The sequence below is a fragment of the Hypanus sabinus genome, unplaced genomic scaffold, assembly GCF_030144855.1.
Source record: "Hypanus sabinus isolate sHypSab1 unplaced genomic scaffold, sHypSab1.hap1 scaffold_1232, whole genome shotgun sequence".
Lineage (NCBI taxonomy): Eukaryota > Metazoa > Chordata > Chondrichthyes > Myliobatiformes > Dasyatidae > Hypanus > Hypanus sabinus.
In genome coordinates, this window is record NW_026779295.1 from 52156 (window position 1) to 61325 (window position 9170).

The window sequence follows — 9170 nt, forward strand, 5'->3', positions numbered from 1 at the left end:
TGCAAAACTGGGCTGAGAAATGGTAGATGGAGTTCAACCCAGATAAGTGTGGCCTGGTTCATTTTGGTAGGTCAAATATGATGGCAGAATGTAGAGTTAATGCCTAGACTCTTGGCAGTGAGGAGGATCAGAGGGATCTTGGGGTCCCAGGCCCAAATGTTCTTTAAATAACTATTTATGGTTCTTAGTAATTGTTCCATCCAAATAAGTAAGTTTATTTCTTACAATTTTAAAAGGAAGGTTAGTATTAATTGATACTAAATGATTCAATAGAATAAGTTCACTCTTATCCTGAATACTGACTAAAACTGGAGACAAAAGAATGTACGATAGCTAATAAAGTCTCAACATTAGGAATATAAAGCAAAAGGTCATCGGCATAATGCAAAATTTCTAAGGTAAGGACATGTTCGGCACAGCTTTGTAGGCTGGAGGGCCTGTATTGTGCAGTAGTTCCGTGTTTCTATGTTTCTATCATATCTGTTTCCTCAACATTTCATGTCCCTCCACCAATATTCCTAATATCTGCAAACCTGGCAGGAAAGCCATCTATTCCTTCATCTAAGTCATCATATACAGCATAAAAGTAAGTGGCCCCATAGGAACCCTGCGGATCACCACTAGCCACTGGCAGCCAACCAGAACAGGATCCATTTATTCCCACTCGCTGCCTCCTACCAATCAGCCAATGTACTACCCATGTTAGTAACATTCTTGTAATACCATGGGCTCTTAATTAAATGCGCAGCCTTCTGTGTGGCACTTTGTCAAAGGACCTCTTAACGCCCAGATATACAAAATACACTGCATCCCCTTTATCTATCCTACTGGCATTCTCATCAAATTATCGCAAAAGGTACATATTTTTAGCCAGATGGTGGAGGAATTATGGAATTCGTTGCCACATACAGTGTGGAGGCCCAATCATTGAAGGTGCTTAAGGAGGAGATTGATAGGTATCTAATTAGTCAGTGTATCAAGGGATATGGGGAAAAAGTCGGAAATTGGATCTAGATGGGAGAATAGTTCAGCTCATGGTGGAGTGGCAGAGCAGACTCAATGGGTCGAATGGCCTCCTTCTGCACCTTTACCTTGCTTGAAATGTAATATGAATTATTAATAGAGTAAACGAATAGACTATAACAGAGACAGTACTTAGCTCATGACGAATTAATGTTGTCACAAATAAAGTGACTATGAATCACTGATTATTTCTACTTGGCATAATTTATAATTATTTAATTATTTCTGGTTAAATATTGCTATATTTCTACACAATTCCTGCTTAGTATGAATGTAACGAGACCCAATTTCCTTCGGGATCCATAAAGTATGTCGTTCAGTCTGTCTGTCTGACTGAAGTTTCTGGCAGACTGAATTCCTTCCGATGGATCATTGCTGGGAGTGCTCGTTCCTTTTGGGCAGCTCGCCATCTACAACACAAGTTCAGAAATATTCATTTGTTACTGAAAGCATAGTACCTTAAAACCTGGAATACAACAAATGATTAATATTGAATAGGATAAAAAAAAACCTGACACATAAAGGTATGGAACAAGAGGAAGTGGATTATGATGAATGTTAAATTGTGCCAATGCTTGAAATAAGGGATGGCAATAAATAAAGGGCAGCAAGAAGACCACAGACATGTCATCAGGTTTGAAGGACCATGTGCCTCAATGACACTGAGTTCTATGTTGTCTGGAGTCAGGGCCTTCTGCTTTAGCTCTTGGTAGTATCAGCCATACCTAACAGGTCAATAAGTAGAGGCCAGGCGAAGAGATGTCCATGGGTCCTGCCCGTTCAGGGTTTCAGTTCAGCAATAAAAATTCAGACTGGTAAATCAAAACTGGTCTGGAAAAGCAATAAAGAATAATTCTACATCTGAGTGTAACTGTATTCCTGAGTCTCCACATGAAATGCATACTAGACAGTAGAGAAAACTAAGTGGAAGTACTGACATGATGAAGGAAGCCCTGGACACAACCAGAGAGGAAGACCTTTATTGCTGCCAAAAACACCGGTAGTGTAATGGGCAGAAAATATAAATAGAACAGTTGCATTTGTCTTTCAGCATTGTTTGTTTTCGAATTATGATAACTCAGAACTTATAGTAGGATGCAGAAAATTTAATTCCTTTACTGCACAGAAGAAAGAGACATCTGGAATTTACTCCAATGTCGTGGTGAACATCCTCTTATCATCAGTCGTGTGCTCTGAATCATGCACCAAAAAATGCTGCTTGATATTTGCCACACACACATACTCCTTGCAGAAATAAAAATATTATTTCTGGAGCTGTATTTCCTCAGTGTCAGCTTGGCTTACAATTGAGACTAGATACAACTATTGTATTATACAATATTAATTAAAGTTCATAATGTGCTCCTTTGTTGCCTTTACATAGATCTAGTTTTATCAAGAGAACAGAAACATTCCCCGATATGTGACACAGCAGACTCTGCTTAGCTAATATTATAGACTGATTACTTTTGTTGAAAGTTATCAATATACGTTATCAAATGACAATTTTAATTAAATTACAAAGCAGTTCAAATCACTACAACAGGACTGACGATTTGGTATTCACTTAATGAGTGACATGTCAACAGAAACATTGAGAAAGTTTGTAGTATGATACCAAAGCAAAACGGATTATTGTGTAATGTGGGCATTGATTGCAAATTGATTGGAACTCATTGTCCTGTAATTCTGTTTGAGGCATCATGGTCGTGGAATTATGGAATTCGCTGCCACATGCAGTGTGGAGGCCCAATAATTGAGGGTGTTTAAGGAGGAGATTGATGGGAATCTAATTAGTCAGGGTATCAAGGAATATGGGGAAAAAGTCGGAAATTGGAGATGGGAGAATACTTAACTTCATGGTGAAGTGGCGGAGCAGACTCAAGGGGCCGAATGGCCTACTTCTGCTCCTTTACCTTGTCTTGTCTTGACATGTGAATTATTAATATAGTAAATGAATAGACTAAACTCAGAAACAGTGCTTAGCAGATAACGAATTAATGTTGTCACGAATAAAATGACTATGAATCACTGATTACTTCCACTTGGCATAATTTATTATTATTTAATTATTTATGGTTTTATATTTCTATATTTCTACGTGGGCTTTTCTGCCGGCTTTCACTATTACGCTGTTACAGGAGTTCTAGCCTTTCTTCTGGTGCGTCTCAAGGAGCTGTTCCCCAGACCCTCTTTTATCCCCACTCATAGGGTCTCAGATGTCACTCAGGGTGGAATGATGCCATCCCCTAACCTGCCCACGTTGCCTGAGGGCTTCCATGAAGCAGAGTACTCAATACACAATTCCGCCTCCAAGAAACAATGACCTTTTCCGTGGCTTTGTATCGCTGGGGGCCAGGACATTCCAAACTTCTCTCTCTCATTTCCTGGGTCTCCTACCCTGACTTAATAGCGATCTTGCAATTCTCAAAAATGAAGAGGGAGAAAACAGAGAACTATCGACCTGTCAGCCTGACATCGGTGGTGGGAAAAATGCTGGAGTCCATTATTAAGGATGAAATAGTGGCATATCTAGATAGGAGTGATAGGATTGGCCCGATCCAGCATGGATTTACCAAGGGTGAATCATGCTTGACTAATCTGTTGGAGTTTTTCGAGGAAGTAACCAGGAAGTTAGGCGGGGGAGATGCAGTGGATGTAGTGTACCTTGATTTTCAGAAGGCATTTGATAAGGTCCCACATAGAAGATTGGTGGGTAAAATCAAAACTCATGGCATCGGGGGGAAGGCATTTACATGGATAGAACACTGGTTGGCAGATAGAAAGCAAAGGGTAGGTGTGAATGGGTGTTTCTCGGAATGGCAGGTGGTGACTAGTGGGGTGCCACAGGGCTCGGTATTGGGACCACAGCTGTTTACCACTTACGTTAATGATTTGGATGAAGGCATAAAAAATAACATCAGCAAATTTGCTGATGATACTAAGCTGGATGGCAGTACGACATGTGATGAGGATGCTGGGAGAATTCAGGGTGACAGATAGGCTGGCTGAGTGGGCAGATACTAGGCAGATGGCGTTTAATGTGAATAAGTGTGAGGTTATCCACTTTGGGAGTAAGAACAGGAAGGTAGATTATTATCTGAACGGTTTAGAGTTGGGTAATGGAGCAATAAAATGAGATCTCGGAGTCCTTGTTCATCAGTCACTGAAGGTGAATGAGCAAGTGCAGCAGGCAGTGAAGAAGGCTAATGGAATGTTGGCCTTTATTGCAAAGGGAATTGAGTACAAGAGCAAGGAAATCCTTCTGCATTTGTACAGAGCCCTGATGAGATCTCACCTGGAGTATTGTGTACAGTTTTGGTCTTCAGGGTTAAGGAAGGACATCCTGGCTGTAGAGGAAGTGCAGCGTAGATTCACGAGGTTAATTCCTGGGGTGTCTGGACTGTCTTACGCAGAGTGGTTAGAGAGACTGGGCTTGTACACGCTGGAATTAAGGAGATTGAGAGGGGATCTGATTGAAGCATGTAAGATTATTAAGAGATTGGACTAGATAGTGGCAGGAAATATGTTCCAGATGCTGGGAGAGTCCAGTACCAGAGGGCATGGTTTGAGAATAAGGGGGAGGTCATTTAGGACAGAGTTAAGGAAAAGCGTCTTCTCCCAGAGAGTTGTGGGGGTCTGGAATGCACTGCCTTGGAAGATAGTGGAGGCCAATTCTCTGGATGCTTTCAAGAAGGAGCTAGATAGGTATCATGGATAAGGGAATCAAGAGATATGGGGACAAAGCAGGAACAGGGTATTGATAGTAATTGATCAGCCATGATTTCAAAATGGCGGTGCAGGCTTGTAGGGCCGAATGGTCTACTGCACCTATTGTCTATTGTCACAGGCGTAACACTGACATGATGAAGGAAGCACTGAACACAGCCAGAGAAGGAAGACCTTTATTGCTGCCAAAAACACCAGTAGTGTAATGGGCAGAAAATATAAATACAACCGTTGCACGTGAACTTTTAGCATTGCTCATTTTTGAATTATGATAACTCAGAACTTGCAGTAGGATGCAGCAAACTGAAGTCCTTTACTACACAGGAGAATGAGACATCTAGAGTTTACTCCAGTGTCATGGTGAACATCCTCTTATCATCAGTCGATGCTCTGAAGCATGTACCAGGAAATGTCGATGGATATTTGCCACACACACACATGCAGAAATAAAAATCATATTACTGGAGCTGTATTTCCTCAGCGAAAGCTTAGCTTACAATTGAGACTGGATACAATTGGAAAGGACGGTGAGTTGTTTCCTCTGGAGCACCAGATCATGTGTGGAATTCCGATGAAGGTTTATAAGTTTAAAAGAGGCATAGATAGAGTAGACAGGGAGTATCTGATTCCCGGGGTTGAAATGTCAAATATCAAAGGGCAGGCATTTAAAGTGAGAAGGCGTGTGTTCAAAGGGCATGTGAGGCGTAGGGTTTTTTTTTTATTCAGAGAGTGGTGGATCACTGGAATGCACAGTTCTTAATAGATCTTAACAGACCTTTACTTCTAACAAACCACAAAGTCACCTGTTGTGTCGTCGGAATCTGCTTCTCAGACTTTCGCTCATATTTTCCTGTGAATTGACAAGAAACAAAGAATTGTGAATTCAACTTGCAGCTCAGTTATCTCAGACCATTGACTTTCTTGCCCATGGAAGAATTCCTCACCGTGTTTTCCGGAGGTCGGGTTTGAGAATATAGAGTTCGGGTATGAGGACAGATGACACATTATAGTTGAGTGAATGACACACACCAATCCTCATGGAGGGATCAGAAATGCAGTGAGGGAGCCATTTAAAGCCCCTGGGGGCCAGTATGTCCGAGGAGCTAACCTGGACCCAACATATTGATACAGCTGTAAAGAAGGTGTGACGGCGGCTATATTTCAATAGGAATTTGAGGAGATTTGGAATGTCACCAAAAATGCTATGCTTTCTTGGAAGCTTGACAAAATTTGAATTATTATCTGAAACATTGACAAATTTCTACAGATGTCTGTTAGAGAGTTTATTGACTGGTTTCATCTTGGCCTGATATGGAAGCATCAATGCCATTGTACGGAAAAGCCTGTAATATGTACTAAATATGGCCCAGTCCGTCATTGGTGAACATCATCCACCATTGAACACAGGAAAGTATTCGGCACCAGTTCTCACTATTTAATTTGACCAGACAGCTCCTCAGAAAATATTTCCAAAATTTCCGTCCACCTCCCACCCCACTTGTGCATCAATCAAAGTATCTTCTCGATGAATAAACCCTGAAGTATCATGGGAACATTTCCATTGCAAGACCAACACGATTTTCTATAACTGTCCGTGAGTAACTTCTCGTGGGAAATTGTAATTGACGTTGTTTTCAGCCCTGGGGATGCCTGCCTCAAGTAACATTCATCTATTTTGTCTAGTCAAACCAATCTCCCATTCATTACTATTCCAGCCAATTAACTTCTGAAAATATATACTCATGATGGCAAATCGACTTTATTGCATATGGCATGACTTAAGGAAGAGCTAATGCATAATCTATATTCTGTGTGCTGTCTGTCCCTTCATCTTTGTGATGTTGCTGCATGCAAATTTTCCTTGGTACTGAATCCGCACCTCACTGAATTTATGATAATAAGAATAAACTCAATTTGACTTGGAAAAATTAATGTTTTTTTATTGCATTTCAGTATGTTCATTATATCAAAAAATAGATGTTTGACTTTAAATAAAATGTTGTTTGGAATATTAATGATCTGACACATTTGATTTAGTCAAAGCCCAAAGCATCATTGAGGATCCCTTGCACGTATCTCCCAATCTCTTTGACCTATAATCATCGGGAAGGAGGTACTGGAGCTTGAGGACTATGACTGCTAGACTGGGTAATAGCTTCTTTCATTAGGTTACAAAACCAATGAATGCCCTGCCACTCCCGACCTCTCATCACAAGACAGTGAGTTCTTTACTGTTAGTTGTTTTTTTAATGTGCTGCACACTGCATGCATTGTGAATTATATTTTATTCACTTATTTTTGACAATATTTAGTTTTATGTGCTTTGTGCGATCAATGTTCTGTGGTTGGAGCACGTTGTAGAGGAATGTTGTTTCGTTTGGTTGTATATCTGTGAAGAAAATTGAATTTGAACTTGAGTTCCTGAACCTGTTCAATTTTTGGGATTGCAGGCAATTTCAACAATGAACACTGTTAAAGAAGTGGAGGTAAGACAATCCTACCTGTGAAGAAATTCCCTCTGCATTACTGTTTAATCTGTGTTCAAAATGTCCGGTCATTTGAGCTTTGGAAAACTCAGTGTTAACAAGCAGCAGGAGAAACACCAGGACGACAAGTGTTTTTTGGAAGGCCATTATCTGGAGGAAGGTATCTCACTTTTGATAGCTCTGGTAAAGAGAAAAGAAGGACATTGAAAGCTTATGGTTATTGAAAGACATAGATAGAGTTGAAGTAGAGAGGATGTATTTTGTGGTGGTGGAGTTTGGGACCAGACGGTACAGCCTTGGAGTAGAAGTATGTCCCTTTACAACAGGGATGAGGAGGGATTTCTCGAGCCAGAAGGTGGTGAATCTGTGGAATTGCTTGCCACAGACAGCTGTGAAGCTAAGTGATTGGGGATGTGTAAAGTGGAGATTGATAGATTATTCATTAGTATGTTTGTGAAAGGTTCCTGACCAGGGGAAGCAAATGGGGTTGAGAGGGATAATAAATCAGCCAAAATGGAATGGTGGGGCAAACCCTTTGGGTTTAAATGGCCTAATTCTGCTCCTATGACTTTTGGAAACTACAAATTGAGAGGTAGAATATTTCAGAAAACAGAGAATACAGGTAAAGTGAATACAGACATACTTCTATATGACAAGAATGACTTATCGTTGGATAGCTGGGACAGTAAATCAGATCAGTTTTAAAGGCAATACTGTATTTTTGTAGTTTAAGTTGTGTGTGTTCAACAATAGGCTATAGTATATCTGTGCTGAATTCAGTTCCCACATATTGTCTTGTACAATCAGATACCTGTCACTGAAGGTAATAGATTATCTGCAGAAGTACAGACTCTAGTAGCCTTGAAGACTACTTTAGAAGACCCTTCAATTGTACATAGAATAACATTAAAATTACTATTCTCTTCTTTAATCACAGAGAGTATGAATTTAGATTCCATTCCGTATGAGCTGCAAGTTCCTGTACTGCTGCCTTTGCTGAGCTGATTGTTTTCCATTTCCCTAAAGTTGTTTTTATGCTGAGTTCGTATCAGTGTCAAGTGTGACCAGGTGGTGTGATTCTTCCCTTGAGGCTATAGAATGGGTTCAAGGTCCAATCTTGTGAACAGTTCAAATTCTAGGATGCTATTTCAATGCAGCTCTGAAGCAATCCAGACAGAGATGTTAAAGCCTCTTGAGTGATTTCCATGTACCTTGGAAAAGATGGGCAAGTTCTCCCTGGTGTTCAGTCCTTGTCCTTTCTATCAGTGTCATTATCAAACACATTGTCGTAACATTGCTGCATGAGTGAGATTGGATGCTGTTTTTTCAATTTATCAGAAACTCTACTTCTAAAATACCTCAATGACAGAGAAATGGTTCAGGACAGCCCAATCAGAGCATAATACATTCAGTGGCCATTTTATTATGGACACCCGTACATCCCATTACACTTGTTAGTGCCGATATCTCATCATCCAAAATTTTCGATGTAACTTAATGCATAAAAGCATTCTGGAATGGTCAAGAGATTCATTTGCTGTTGAGACCAAACATCAGCATAGAAGAGAAATGAGATCTTAGTGACCTTGACCATGGATTGATCACATGTGCCAGGCAGGGTGGTTTGAGAATCTCAGAACCTTCAGCGACTTTCATGTACAAGAGATTCCAGCGTTTAAAGATAAGTCATCTGATCTTTGGCAGTTCTATGGGTGAAAATATTTGTTTCTGTGATATGTCAGACTGTTTAAGGTGACAGAAAGGTGCTATTAACTCAAATTACGACATGCTAAATCAATGGTGTGCAGAAGAACATCTACATCTCATGAACATGGAATGTCGAAACTAATTTAACGTCATTGCTGCTTGTGTAGTTTAGGAGCCAACATGTTTAATGATATTGTGAGAGATTTAAAATTCTAATTGGAATCT

The 9170-nt window shown here is 40.2% G+C and overlaps 1 long non-coding RNA gene across 1 annotated transcript; it reads right to left on the bottom strand.

Moving 5' to 3' along the window:
* Positions 1 to 888: 888 nt before the first annotated feature.
* On the bottom strand, positions 889 to 7407 carry LOC132386625 (uncharacterized). The gene is made up of 3 exons (XR_009509611.1): positions 7254 to 7407; positions 5556 to 5602; positions 889 to 1433 (listed from the first exon to the last, which is right to left on the bottom strand). It is a non-coding gene; the product is annotated as an uncharacterized LOC132386625 (long non-coding RNA).
* Positions 7408 to 9170: the final 1763 nt, after the last annotated feature.